This window comes from Phoca vitulina, unplaced genomic scaffold (assembly GCF_004348235.1).
Source record: "Phoca vitulina isolate PV1807 unplaced genomic scaffold, GSC_HSeal_1.0 scaffold17, whole genome shotgun sequence".
NCBI classification, from domain to species: domain Eukaryota; kingdom Metazoa; phylum Chordata; class Mammalia; order Carnivora; family Phocidae; genus Phoca; species Phoca vitulina.
Window position 1 is genome coordinate 37,538,117 of NW_022589720.1, and position 16,314 is coordinate 37,554,430.

General features: G+C 36.1%; 1 pseudogene; it reads left to right on the plus strand.

Moving 5' to 3' along the window:
* The first annotated feature begins 3,793 nt into the window (after window positions 1-3,793).
* Window positions 3,794-4,276, plus strand: LOC116639024 (annotated as a pseudogene).
* The last annotated feature ends 12,038 nt before the right edge of the window (window positions 4,277-16,314 follow it).

Below are 16,314 nucleotides of genomic sequence, written 5' to 3' on the forward strand. Positions count from 1 at the left end.
ATGAATTGAGAATCTCGATTTGTAGCTGAACATGTTTATTTTTGTCTGTTTTTTTTTTTTTTTCCAAAAATGAAGCAAACTGATGGTCCTTAAAGAGGGTAGGATAAGTCTTACTCAATGAGGCAGCAAAGTAGAAAAGAGTTGTCCTTTAACTATCCTAGATCTGTTTTGGAAGTCCCTCTAAATATATTCAGTCACTCCAGAACACATTAATGCCAGGGTAGAGTATAGGGGAAGGGAAAAAAATGTACCATCAGTGTCCTACTGAATACGGGGAGATATTGGTCAAATAAACTCAAGTAGTGTTAGTCAAGAAAGATTTACAGGAAAATCCCTTGTGGAAGTATTTACTGAAGATTGCAGTTATACATGTGTTTTATGGGTCAATTTAACAAATGCTACCTAAATAAGAAGGGGGCCCATAGTTAGAAGACACTAAAGATGTATTTTCAGAATGTCATGAGTTGGGCTAACAGGGAGCCCTTTACTCTTCCTCTTTGAAAACACTCATTTTCATAAGAGTAATATGACAGAGAAAGCTATTACTTCCAAAACCATTTTTTTTACTTCTTCTCCAGTAATAGAATTCTGATATTTATCTAGACAATTAATAAAGAGTACATCTGCCTGTCTTCCATGCAGCAAGGTATGAATAAGTTTAGGTTAATAATATGTACACCAAAGTGTCATTTGGCCACTTCTATAAACATTTCTTATGAAATTACTGCTGTATGGGGGCACCTGGCTGGTTCAGCGAGTGGAGCATGCAATCTTGGGGTTATGAGTCGAGCCCCACATTGGGTGTAAAGATTACTTAAAAAATAAAACCTTTAAAAAATAAATAAAAATAAAAATAAAATTACTGGTGTATGCTTTGTCCACATTTTTTAAATTCTGTGTCCCTTTTTCTGTCCTATGGACTAAAACTGAAAGGGGTAACTGGAGCAGTAACCACTATCTTGTGCCAGAAGTGGTGAACAAGAAGAAACAAGTGTCTCTTGGAAGAGAATTATTGTGCCATGCCTAGACCACTCACTCCAGACCTTAACAGGAGAGTGAAACATTATCTTGTTTAAGACAATATTATTTTGCATCTCTGTTGTTCCCAGTCAAGATAATCTTAATTTAGAAAAATCTTAAGTGGAATTTAAAGGAAATGGGTCAATATTCTGAAAACTTAAAGAAAATTCTACTACAAAAAAACAAAACCTAAAAGAAAAAGAATTATAAGAATACAAAATAACATGCAAAAGGTTGTGAATCAATAAATCTAAACAAAAACAGGACCTGAAAATCTAGTGGGAAAACAAGGCTGAGATGAAAATGGAATGGGAGATCTCATTTCTACCAAAATGACAGGCTGTATAAATTATTAAAATCCTTTTTAAATGTATGAAATTATCAAGGGCAGGAAATCAAAATAGAGCATGGCAATCAAAATGGCAACCTGAAGCTGTTGTAAATTAGGGGAACCTAGGACCTTGGGTTTAAATACCAAGTAGGGAAATGAGATAAGGCTTAGAGCCCTGATGAGGTGAGATACTTTTTATAAGTATATGTCCTTTAATAAAACAGAAGAAAACAAACAAAAAAAACAAAAAGATATAAAAGTTCAATCTTGAAAATAATTGCCAAATTCAGAAAGAAAACTAAAAGAAAAAGAAGAAAGTTTAGATGTACAAGCAGTTTAATTCGACAAAGAAAGAAAACAAACTTGAATTCAATACAGCAATATCATGCATAGTACTGTGCAAAGAAATGAAGTGGAGTGTGTGTAGCTCAGAAAACAAGAGCTGCCATAGCAACAGTCACAGGAGCAAAAGGCACAAGGATCTTTTTGTATGGGGACACTGAAGCCTGTGCAATACAGTAAGGGATGGAGTAAACACAGAAGGCATCTACAAGGCCTTGCAACATACTAGGAAAACGGAGTGAAGCAGAAAACCAGTTTAGCAAGAGGATGATTGCACCTCTCCAGTATGGTTGGATTGGTGATGCTGGTGAAGAAACAGGGACATGTATGCACAATCTTTAACTCTCAATCACCCTGGTGAAGAAACAGGGACATGTATGCACAATCTTTAACTCTCAATCACCCTGGTGAAGAAACAGGGACATGTATGCACAATCTTTAACTCTCAATCACCCTGATAAGCTGGTTATGGCACTGGTGTTCTGGTTAAAGAAAACTTCAATATTAATACCTTGGAAATGCTCTGGCCAATAAGGAATTAAAATCTCACAATGAAATTATAAATCCAATCCTCATGCAGACATTATATTAGATTATGTTTTAATTGACTCCAACATATACATAGATGGCGAATATTACAGTAGTATGTTGAATATTTGTTTAAATATTAATATTGTAAGAGGGGATACGAAAAAGCAAACATTGACAAAATGCAACACTTGGCCAAACTCTTCAAACCCTTTTTAACTTCTAGCTGACTGATGAGAATGGCTATCATTTCTCAGATAAATAGCATATTAGACTGATAATTCAAGGAATCAAGCAGAAAGAATCTCATTTATTGATTCATAGATTTTTGTCATACTAAAAATACTATTTTTTTCTCAAATAATCACTATAATACTGTGTTAAGACTTCATTCTTTTGGATTTAGTTGTTGAAGTTCTTTACCATATAGCAATCATAAATCACAAAGATAAATAAATAACTAATAAATACCAAGTTCTCAGCATATTTAGATGAAAGCATATTTAAAGTATATACAATAATTTTTTATGCAATAATTTTTCTAATTATAATTTTAAGAATTACTTTTTTTTCCTTTTTACAATTTGTTAACAGCCAATTTTTGGAATTCAGTAAGTTTGAAGTGGGAAGGAACAGACCTGTTGCTCTTGTTCTGGTGCCTCCAGAAATGGGCTTAGAGTCAACTATAGCATTTTGCACTCAGTCTGTGCACTCCGCAAGTTTTAATTTATGAAGATGTTTGAACACACTCAAAAGGAATTATGGGAGCAGAACACATAACTATATAAATATATAAACAAATAAACAAGCAAACACATACATATATACATAACATAACATAGATACATACATCAGCAAGCCAGCCAGCCAGCCAGATAAGCATGTTTCCCCACCCTGACTACCATCTCTTTCACAGAAGAGCACATGGCCAATATCATCAAGTTATAAAATGAAATTTTTTGTTCATTGAATATGGTGGAAACAAAATTGATGAGGTCTCTCTGGGGAAATCTATTGCTATCAGGAATGATAAACCACTGATGCATAGTTGAGGACCTCATAAGTAGAAAGCAACTTATTCAGTTTGGGGATTTATTTGTTTAGGGGGTGACATAGAGTAAAAAAGAAACATAAGACATTTTATTCATGCCTTTTAATTTTTTTAATTTATTTTTAATTTTTATTTTAGAGAGAGAGAGGACGAGCCGGGAGAGGAGGGGAGGAGGGGAAGAGGGAGCAGGAGAGAGAGAATCCCAAGCAGGCTCCGTGGTCAGAGCTGAGCCCGACACCGGGCTTGATCTCAGGACCCTGAGATGATAACCTGAGCCAAAATCAAGAGTCAGATGCATAACTGACTGAGCCACCTAGGTGCCCCATTCATGTGTTTTTAAATCCAAGAACATAAGATATAATAATCATACATGGTAAAAATGAGAAATTATAAACTACAGTTTTATTGGGGTCCATTTCCAAATGAAGCTGAACGGAAAGAGAAAGGAATATTCCATTCATACTGCTTTTTTAGAAAAAGAAAAAGTCCTGGGGCCACTGGGGTCGGTGAAGGATCTCAAGATGGCTGTGTGAAAACTTGCTCTAAAAACCATTGACTGGGCAGCTTTTTGGGAGATCATACCCCAAAACCAGAAGTCCATTGCTAACTCCCTGAAATCCTGGAATGAGACACTGACCTCCAGGTTGGTTACTCTCCCTGAGAAACCACCTGCTATCGACTGGGCTTACTACAAGGCCAATGTGGCGAAGGCTGGTTTGGTAGATGACTTTGAGAAGTTTAATGCCCTGAAGGTTCCTGTGCCAGAGGATAAATATACTGTTCAGGTGGATGCTGAAGAAAAAGAAGATGTGAAAAGTTGTGCTGAGTCTTTGTTTCTCTCAAAGGCCAGGATTGAGGAATATGAAAAAGAGCTGGAGAAGATGAGGAACATAATTCCATTTGATCAGATGACCATTGAGGACCTGAATGAAGTCTTCCCAGAAATCAAATTAGACAAGAAGAATTATCCCTATTGGCCTCACAAGCCAATTGAGAATTTATAAACTTGAGTTGGGGAGAAAGCTCTGGCCCTCGTATTGTAAATGCTGGACATTAAAAATAATTATATGGTAAAAAAAAAAAAAAAGAAAGAAAGAAAAAGTCCTAAAAGTTTAAAAATACACAATTTCTAGGACTGTAATTTTCTAGGCTTGAGATGTTCTTCCCTGACATAAAGAACATAGGAAGAGTAGATACTGCATGGGAAAAGTATGACTGCTCTTTAGCATATTTAGCATAAATTCCCTGCGGTCATTTTAAGTGGACTAATCCAGAGGGCTTTAGAAAGAAATCTAGTCTGGAAATAAGTGATTATCATCAGCACAGAGAAGGCAGTTTGGGCTTAGGTAATTTAATCAGGTAGCCTTCATGGATAGTCCAGAGCTGTGTCCACTCCAAGTGAGATGCCCAAACATTTGAGGCTTTTCATTTTGCTACTTACTGTCGCTCACATTTGATTCTTACCACCAAATTAATGTGAACTTTTTTTTAATGAATTCAGAGGGTCACTTCAAACATGAAGAAGTAAACATTATTAATTTGCTTGAGGGAATCTGAGCATTTGGCTCAGTAGAGCATGCAAAAATGACCTGCTGATTCTTCCACATGAATTTCTCTTTACCACTTCAGACCCAATATGCCCTAATCTAAGCATTTAATTTTTTCTGAACATGGTCCTCTTCTGGACACCCTACCTTGTTTTCTTGTGTTTTGTTTTGTTTTGTTTTTAAATATCATACCATCCTCCATTTCACCCATGCTTAAAACTTTTGAGTTTTAAACAATATAAACTTAGTCTTATCAATAATAGCAATTGGAAAATGTAAAAGAAAGAAGACAAATTTTACTATTTAACCCTATCAAGATATTTTATAAAAAATGAATTAGTATTCCTAATAAAAATAATCATTTTTCCCTGAAGTTAAAACTAAATTCTCACTAACTGCAAAAGTCCACAGTGTCTCTATGCAGTGCTAAACTGCATGGAATAAAATGGCTGCTAATGGTTCAAGAATATTTAAAGGATAGACAAGGAGTACTGGACCCTCATAAAAATATGGTTCTTATGGATCAGTTTACTTCATGCATCCACTCCTCTGTAAAGAAGCATTAATCATTAAACTACAAAAAGAGTATCATTGTCATTTTCAATTAAACTACAAAAAGAATATCACTGTCATTGCCAATCATTGTCATTTCATTTCAAAAAAATATCATTGTCATTTCAATTAAAAGTGTAGCCATTATTTTAGACCCTGCAGTGTGTCTGTAAGACGTAATTTTTTTCTTTTCTCAGTGTATGTACAACCCAAATACATTTTGTCTGATTCAGCCTTCTTAAGTGAGATATTTCTTACTTAACTACTTGAAGACCATCTGAGACCTCATTATGATAAATTAACATAAGTGGCTCATGGCTTAGGTGAGGCAAACATAAAAGTCTATGTGTATATACATATATGTATATATTCATACACACACACACAGAAACACACACACACACATGCACACACACACACTGAGTGATAAGAGGCTAAATAAAATATTCCACTTCAAACTACATCTCCTAGAAATTCTCCTGGCACCTTGTATTTCAGTCTTCATAATGGCGTCATGGTTTAGAAACTGATTATAAGGATATGATAATGCAGGAAATTAAGGAACACATGCAGACTACTCTCCCAGCAGGTATTCCTTCCAACAGAACAACTAGCACAGCTGGTCTGCTCAGCCCAAGTGCAGACACAGCACCGGGTCCCACTTCAAAATCACTCCTCAGCATATCAGAGATTTCACGTTTCAATCTTAGCAAAATAGTCTTTTTTAAAAAATGTTCCTTTTGAAGGTATTGTTTAACCTCTATGCTAGAATATGGAAAGGTCTTAAAAGGAATACAATGCATTGTATCGTTTCATGATATTAAACACCAAGCTGAAATTTTCAAGTAATTGTTTTTAATTCAAGACGATTAGTCAATAAATCCAGGCCTGTCTCATAATCTCTTTTATTACATCAATTTTCTTTTTTGCGAAGTAGACACAATAAAAATTATTTTCATAGCAATATCTGCCAAAAAATTATTAGATGTTAATGAATTTTCTGGTTTTTATTAGCTTCATAAATAATTTTATCATTCATTTTATGGTTAAATTCTTAAACGTTGTGACAAAACACAACTTTACCCATTGGGAAATTAAGTCAATTAGAACTTTGTTCTCTCTTACCACTGTTCAGATTTATCCCTGCTGAGGTAAAGATAGTCATGGTTAAAAACAATTTAGTTGTAAAACATGTCTACCCCTTCTTAAGTGTGATATTGTGCATTTCATTTTATGTAATCTTTCCAGTTATATCAGTTTCTGTAAAATGAACATAGTAACACCTCAAAGGGTTTTAATGAAAGTAAGTGAAATGAGCATGTAAGGAACTTTAGCACAATGTCTAAAATCTGAAAATAATGACTAACACATTTATGGAGCACATAATGTGTCATTTATAATTAACAATTGCAGCAGATGCCTATGATAACTCCTGGCCCCCTCAGCTCTGGTTGACAGTTTCATGCATAATGCCAGGGCCCCTGTCATGCCAGTGGTGTTTCTGCTTTGAGCCTCAAGGCTTTCTTCGAAGTCAAGGAAGACGGATGATCACCCATGAACAGGTACAGACCAGAAGTGGAAAAAAAAATGACCTCCTCCAGGCAACTTTCAGCCAGTTGGGGACAGGAGTGGTGGATTGATTCCTGAGCCTCTCCTTTTTCTGGTGGGATAGTGCTAAGGTGCCCCTCAGAAGGTTCCCCATGGTATTGAACCCTAGTCACCCTCAGTGGTAACCAGCCTATTAATTCAACTTCCACTGGCTTTTCTCTCTCTCCTTCATCCCTCACTTGTTTCCTAAGATCACCTCTCGAATAAGCAACTGCACAAATCCTTGTTTTAAGCTCTGCTTTCCAAGGAGCTTGACCTAAGATGAGCACTTAGTATGTGCCAGGTACTGTGCTAAATGCTTTTATGACTGACTCACTTAATCCTCACATTAAACCTATAATGTAGCTACTGTTATGAGTTTCATTTTCTATATAAGGAAACTTAAGCTTAAATAAATTGCCTAAGGTCTCACAGCTAGTAAGTCACAGAGCTGGGACTCAAATCCAGTGTATCGAGTTAGCCCAAAATTTTAAGCCACTACACTTCCTGCACTGAGTGCTTGATGTATATCAGAATTATGTTAGTGGCCTTTTAATAATTAAGATTTCTGAGTGCCAAACAAAACCTACTGAATCAAACTCTGGTAGCAAAGGCTGAGGTTTAGATTTTTTATTATTTATTTATTTATTTTGAGATACAGAGTTTTTAACAAGTTCCCCAGATGATTCTTTTTTTTTAAAGATTTTATTTATTTATTTGAGAGGGGGGGAGCACGAGATGGGGGAGGGTCAGAGAGAGAAGTAGACTCCCCACTAAGCAGGGAGCCTGATGCAGGGCTGAATCCTGGGACTCCAGATCAATCCTAACCTGAGCCGAAGCAGACGCTTAACCAACTGAGCCACTCAGGCACCCCTCCCCAGAGGATTCTTAAGTTCACTAAAGGTCCGCTGACCAAATAAAGTAAGGTATTATCTTGAAGGCGTAGGTGAATATTCATAACATGAACCAGAAATGGCAATCAGAAAATTTGTCTAGCTATCATTTAATATATTTAATACATATCTACATTATAAATTTGCATAAAGAAGCTACTCACTACCCCAAATTTAAGCCATATCATGGGAAAAAGGAAAGGCAATGGCCTCATTACTGATTAAAGCAGCACAAAAGTGATTGTGTGAGGCTGTAAGGAAATGATCCTTAGTCTCAGGTATCCTGCCACAACCGGAAATCACCATGGACTACCAGCGAGAGAAGATAATAGGAAATGTTTTAAAAAGCAGGCATGGTAACAGAGTAGCAAGGTAGAGTATAGCATGGAAAATGTCCTGATATAGATGCCACTATTCCCTAATGATGCTCAATAAATGTGATTTAACCATAATTAAGTTCTGTAACAAACACTGCTCACTGAATTTTTAGCTACTGGAATTGCTTTAGGAATTCCTTTATACTACCTGAATGATCAGCAATTCAATTCCTCTTGGTTACACTGAATGTCCAGGAGGTTACAAGGATGTTGTAAAGCTGACCTGGGACCTCCTCCACCCTTGCTGAAATTTCTATTAATTAAGATTGTGTATGCTGAGCCCTAGACAAATACTATCTCATTTAATCCTGGAAATATTCCTGTGAGATCAGTAATTCTACCTAGACTATATACATGGAGGAATTTTAAGTAACTTGCTTCAGTTTACCAAGTAAACATGCAATGGCAAAACAAAATTTGAATTCCGTTCTTTCTGACTTGTCTGCTGCCAAACCAAATTAGTAACTTTTAGCTGCTATTGTGACCATTACGCAAAATCTGCCATTTAATCTTTCTAGAAGTACTCTCTTCCCTTGGCTGTTGTGATTATATCTTCTCAGTCTCCCCTACCTTGCTGCCTTCTGCTTTACAGCTTGTTTTGAACATTACCCCAAAATTAAATATCAGAGATCCTCAAAGCTTCCTTTCAGGCTTCTTGTCTCACTCTGCATTCTCTCCCTGGGCAATCTCAGTTATGCCATCAAAATCTATTACTTATCCAAAGGATGATGAAATACGACATTTATGTCTCTAAACCTGACCTATTCTACAATTTCCAGACTTATAAATATTTAAGTGCTTACCTGACATCTCCTTTTGCATATCTCAATGACAACTCAAATTAAGTCTATGGAAACCAAACTCAGGATTCACCTATAAAGACGATTATCTTCTAGTTTGCTTTGCCTTAGTGTATGTTACTACCACCATCTATCCAGTTATACCACCCAGAAAACTAACAGCTAGCAGTCACTCTTCGCATATTTCTCTTTCTCTCAACCCATATTTATTGGTTCTAACTCGACTCTCCCTTCAATCTATATCATTATTTTCAGATCCAAGACAATTTCTCTAGCCCAAGCTACCATTTTTTGCCTTGTAACAATTGCCAAAGCCATCTAGTTGGTCAATAACATCAACAATGGCCTACTCATTAGGTTCTTTACATTGCAGCCACAATGGTCTATTCAAAAGACAAGTTTCTACCAATGTGGTAAGATTTTCCAAAATGCCAAAAACTTCTTGATGAAGATGGAAACAAAATTAAATAAAATCTTTCCATTTTTCCCCATAGCTGTATTCTTGAAAAATTTAATATGTATTGAAACCATGCAAAATCTGCTTTATATTCTTAGATTCTAGACCTATTAAAATATATATACATATATAAATGTATAATTTGTTATATATGTTTGTATATACACACACATGCACACACATACACACACACATGAGTGCTGTGTGTGCATATATAATCTACTGGATATCCAGCAGAACATTCAATAGTCTTGAAGCATTCAGAACATTCCTTCTTAGGAGAGACTGTGTCTTAGATTGGCATCTCCCCAAAGCAGTCAATGAGACAAGACCTTGAGTAGAAGGAAAGATGAAAAGGGAATAATGGAGGAGGTAATGTTTGAGCCATCTCTGTGAGTAAATGAGGGCCAGCCCCCATGAGAATCCATGTGGCACATGCCTCAGAATTACCTATCTTACCCAAGGATAGGAAAGCTGGGACATTTATCCATGGATTCCCTTGACCCACTGCGATCTTTACTCCTCACTTCCAGGTTGCCCCGCCTGTGACTGAGTAAGCTCCTGTGATGCTTGAGAAAACTCTCACCAAGAGAAGAGACATGAAGATGTCTGAGGTGGAAACTGCCTACTTTAGCTGGGAAGGGACAGATAATACATGCACTGCAGGATAACTGGGGCTGGCCCCCACACTAAATGCCAGACACATCACCAAAGGTGCCACAACTTTTCAAAAACACATATTAGGGTTAAGTTAGCACCCCATGGATAACAAGCATTTAATAAATATTGCACAAGTATTTAATAAATCTTTGTTAAATTAGTCAGCTAATTCATATAAACAAGGAATTATTTTTTCTCTTCAAAATATTCTTTTAAAATTTTAGTATAAAATGTATACTTTTTTTTTAAAGATTTCATTTATTTATTCGACAGAGAGAGACACAGCGAGAGAGGGGACACAAGCAGGCGCAGAGGGAGAGGGAGAACCGGACTCCCCACTGCGCAGGGAGCCCGATGTGGGACTTGATCCCAGGACCCTGGGATCATGACCTGAGCCAAAGGCAGACACTTAATGACTGAGCCACCCAGGCGCCCTAAAATGTGTAAGTTCTGTGACTAAGATTAATTTACATTTTAGATAAAGTACAGTTTGGAAGAGATATTTTTATTTTATTTTAAAGATTTTATTTATTTATTTGTCAGATTGAGAGAGCACAAGCAGGGGGAGCTGCAGGGAAAGGGAGAAGCAGGCTCCCCACTGAGCAAGGATCCTTATGCAGGATTCAATCCCAGGACCCTGGGATCATGACCTGAGCCGAAGGCATCCCAGAAGAGATATTTTTAAAGAAGGTAACTGCTTCAATTTAATGTCCACAATCCTCCACAATTTTAACTTATTAAAAAATAGACTAGAATTGTTCCTTGGCAATCCCCATTCTTGGAAAATAAAACTATAACTTTACCTGGGTTATTAAATGAATTATTATATTATACTACCATTACCCCATATTAGACTAATCTGTTATGAAATGAAACAAAACAAAACTTTTTACTTTGTTCCAAAAAGCTAATTTTAGAGGTAAAGCGTTAGTTACACAGAGGATTTTTTTTTAAATAAATTAATCAGGTGCTGGAAATACATAAACCCCTCTAATCTACAGGGTACATATAACCATGCATAGCTATTCATGGTGTTGGTATGTTTGAAAAGTTAGAGTACCCCCGGGCACTACTTGATGTGATGCTCATCAACGCAACCTTCAATGCATAATAATTAATGTGACTTTCCAGACTGTTTTAACGCTAGGCTCTCACAGAGGGAGAAATGTTTTTTTGACTTCCTTATAAAACATAAAATCCAAAGTTTCTCAGTTTTTGCTGCCTGGTAAGAAAAATAAAACTGGTTGAAGTCAATGAGTTTATTTTTTCTTTCAAACCACAGCATGAGTAAATAGATTCTGGTAGCACATGAGGCAAAGCCCTTGAGTTTAGGGCTGTGCTTTCTTTAGATGGGTGTACCTCTAATACCTGAACTCCGCAGTGTCTTTAGGCCCCGGTGGCTGTGGGAGATTTCCAGTTGTGACTAATCTTTACTTGCTGGAACCTTAAACAGTTACAAATGTGCCATATGTGTATGTTTTAATTATGGTAATCACCGTGCCCTGACATTCACTCAAAGAAGGCATTCTATATTCACAGGCAGCACTCGACATGTCAGAACAGCATGCCCTTACTTGGCTACTTTCTTAATAGCACATTTACTTCTGTCACAGACTCGGTGTCCTGTGCCCATGTGGTCTGACTAATATTACTGGTCCTGCAATTATTTTGTCACCGTGATGGTTGAAGTGTGATCTATGAAAGGCAGTGTTTTTGTTTTTGGGTTTTTTTTTTCCCTTTTTCATATTGATGGTTCTGTCTGGCAGAATCTACAATACTAGTGGCAGAATTTCTAATTTTTATGTATATTGTGCCAAATTTCAAGAGGAAAATTGCAGATGAAGCACAAGCAAAATAGAACTCGCTATAGGGAACATTATGGATAGCAGTTATGCACTTTTTTGTTATACCTACTTGCCTAAAAAAGACAGGGGAAAAAAGGAAAGAAAGAAAGAGAGGTAATTAGTAACATTTTAAAACGTGATATTTAAGTAAGTTAGCAACAAGGCTAATATTCATCAAATGTATCCAGAAAATACCATTTGTACAAAAATATTGACAACTAGTCATGTTAAAATGATGCAGAAAGGAATCCTTTCCCTTTTAACTTTTCTTGAAGCTACTAAGTTGGTTTGTTATACCAAAATACATACAATTTTCCATGTCTTTAGAATGAAATCATTCATCTATGGAGTAACCTCAGAAGTAATTTTTTTTCAATGCAAGAAATCAACCATCAACAAAGGTACATAATAAAATGAATCTGGAAATATGTTAATCCCCTACTTATTCAACTGTACTAGAGATTTAATATTGATATTGCTGGGAGCTGAATAGGAGCCAAACTAATTCCACAAAAGTGCTCTATCTGCATATTAACTACTGAAAATGCACAGAGATACAATCCTATTTATGCTACTCTGCAGCATCTGATGTGATTTAGTTTTGCAATCTATTCAGCTTTTTAAAAGTGTTGCTATGCCACCCCCCCAACTTACCTGGAGACAAATGCTCCATTTAGTCAAATTTTAGGACATCTTACATTATACATTCTGCAAATGTAAATATTTATAGACATGAGAATTCATTTTATTTCACTGGCTTATACATTTCTTTTATTCTAATATTTAATATGGTGTGCACTGAGTTATGAATTTTCTTGAAAAAACAACTTGCCTCTTTTATCCAGCCAAGTATGGTTAGACCATCTTTATGACATAGAGAGTCGGCAGTAGTCTTCTTGAGAATAAAAAGGCAAATTTGAGATTATAGTCTTAATTAAGTTTGACACGACATCAAATTTTAATCAGCGGGAAATAAAAGATAAATTATTCTTCTATTTTCATAACTTCAGAGTTTGGTTATAATAATCTATAGAAGGTAACTGATTTCTTTATAATTTCCAGAAATGACCTTAACAATCCCAACTTCTCTTTGAAAATATTCAAATCATTAATAGCAAATTTTTAATTTAAAAAATGCCTTCACAAAAAGATCCATAAGAAGATTACTCTAATTCAGTGATTCTCAATTGAGGTTTTAGAGAAAACATGAAAGAATATCCCTAGAATGTCAAATAATATACTCCAGAAGAAGGAGGTCATGCTAGGGTATACCCAGCATTATGAAGTAATAAATATTGAGAGCTATATAGCTAGAGAGCTAGTTGCTAGATATACACAGATAGAGATAGAGATAGATAGAGACAGAGATAGGTATGAAGATAGAAATAGAGATAGTTTCAGAAATAGAGATAGTTTCCATAATACCAAACACATAAAGAAAAACTTGATGCAATCTTGGATGAAGGGGATCCACACAAAAGTTTTCCTAAAACTTTTCCCAAAACTAAATCCCCTAAAAGTTTTGTAGGGGACACAGCCTAAAGCCACATAGTCAAAAACTCTAAGATGGTAAAATTCGTGTGATTCCTACATATTGAAAGGAGGAATCCATTTTAAACAGTACTGAAACTTTGTTTTCAATTATATATTTTACCTGCGCCCATAAAAAAGGAATTTGATTTATGAGAATTACCTATGCATACTGTGTTTAAGTATTGCATTTAGCTATTTACTCACTGAGTGAAGTGCAACAATGTACTGGACTCTCCTGGAATTAGGAAGGAATAAGAAAAAAAAACAAAAACGACCCATCCACCTGCCTCCTCTCTTTCCCATTTTCTCAGGTATAGGATATTTGTCACAATGGCTCTTAGCTATAGCTTTGCTCCTTGAAATTTTTTGTTTTTTTTTTCTTTCCTCTAAAGAATAGCTAAGGAAAGGAACTGCTCTTGACTAGGAACAAGGAAAAGGCCAAGCAAACCCTTGTTGTTATGCTTTCTTAACCAATAAATTCTTAACTATCCTTCATATTCAGGCAATGTGTCTGCCAATCAGCATTTTCCTTTTCATCCAAGAAAGAAAATATTGCAAACAAGAAGTTGCATCCCCAACACACATAGCTCTATATAGTGCTTCTATTTGTATATTTATACTATCACTCCTTGACAAAACTGACTTAATAGTACTAAGTCTAAATCTGAGACAAATGAGGACTCTTCTGGAAATATGAGCATTTCTCTCTTCCCAAATTTCCCAAAGACATTGCAGCACAAGAAACCTTAGCACACAGTTTGATTTGTGGTTTCTTCAAGACAGAGCAATGGATGTTTAGATTTTCTTCTCTATTGTAATCGGAGAGTGTTTCAGTTTTGAAATAATGCTCATTTCTAAGATCAGGTAAAATAATAGGACAATGTTTTAAATGCAAATAATAATAAAGAGTGAATACAAGCAGCACTATAGTAAATCAAGACAACCTGAACATCACTGAATAATGGGTATCCAGAAACTAAACTTTAAGGTAGCTATGCAGTACTTAGAACCTCCTTATAATAAAGAATATAAGCAGTTTCCTTTGTATATTGTCTTTTTTTCTCTTTTCATTTATTCATCATACAATGCATATGTATCAATGTGACTAGGTTACAGCTCTTCCAGGATTGTACATTAGTTTGCTATAATTACATTGTAATATAAATGGCTGAAAGACTTTGCATGAGTCAATCAGTGACCTTGATTTATTTTTCCAGGTCATGAAGATCCATCTTTGAACCTCATCAAAAATTCCAACTTAATAGCAGGTGTCAGCATTTAATATTCCTCTGGTTGTCACAATCAGATCTGTCAGAAAACAATCCTACAAATAATAAAGTAACTTGGATAAAATTTTTATTTTTGTATCTTTAAAATATTTTACAATTATAAAAAAAGAAAGTGCAGCTTATGTGACACAAGATAAAGAAGAAAGAAAATATTTAAATACACCTTTATACTCTCTACATTCATTTGGAAGCAGCAGACTGAGAGAGAGTAATCTTTTGTGGATTTGGAAGAGAGTAAATAAAGCTTCCATATTTCTGGTTACCTTTGTGAGAATGGCACAGCACTTAAAATTGCATCTGTTCAAGAATGCTACAACCCGTCTTAGTGTTAGAGCAAGACTTTCAAATGTTGTTACATTAAAAGCTGGATAGTACAGTCAAGTACTCTCACATTAGAGAAATCCTAGCCTGCTGGCCACCCTTTTGGTAAAAGCATGTGATCAAATTTGAGCCCAGGTTGGTAGTGTCAATATTCCATGTCAAAGCAAATTTGGAGCTGATGAAAACAAGCCTAGGCTTGCTTATCAATCTGAGATAAAAAAATGTTCCAGCTGGGCACACACGTTTTAAATAAGAATTTGATAGAGACCCCACTTTCTAGAACAAATTCACCCAAGCATTTTTAACTTGTAGTTATCTGGGGCAGCTGTCTGTGATGGGCTGCGGTGAGACAAAGACATGGTGTGGGGGCTGTGAGGTTGAGGGGACAAGAAATCAGTGAACCTAAAATGGCAGCTACATCCATTGAAGCCGGGTAATTGTATTTGCCCATTCAGAAAGGACCTCCTCAGCTCCAGGCACACACCCCTCTGAGACCCCAAAGAGCCAAGCTCATAGAATTGGAATGACCTCTTTTTACCAGATGACTCTAGGGTTATGATGCCTCTTTTACATGTTTGGGAGGGATAACCAATAGGGGCATTTACTCTCAGCTACTGTTTATCTCCCATTCATTATGTCCTCCTGCTTCTTAGGACTCTGTTCTAAGGTAGGAGACCAGTGTGTGACATTAAGCATTTCAAGGAAAGCTACACCAACTTCTCAGGATGCTTAGCCAGAAGAAAGTAATAGCAAATTTGAGATTGGGAATAGCTAGCAGTGTGCTAGTAAAATGTTTAACAACAATCTCTTCAGTGTGGGGCGGGGGATGTTGAGGGGAGGGAAAAAACTGAAAATTTTCATGGCATGGCTGATTCAAGCTACCAACATGATGTTTCTGGGAGCTGGGCAGAAATGCAAGTAATCTGCTCTATCAAGCCAGCTGCAGCACACCATGACGACCATGACGACCATGACTACAGTTCCCGCAGTCCAGGAAACCATTCATCTCCATCCCAGAGTCCTTTATCTTTGAACATCAAAACCTTGTTGACTCTTAAAATTCTTATATGAGAAGTATCGAAAAGAAATTGGTATGGAATATCATCAATAGAACATGCAAAAGAAGCATAGCTTTAAGAGAGCCCATTGGCCAAATGTAAGACCATTTTATGATTTTAAAAA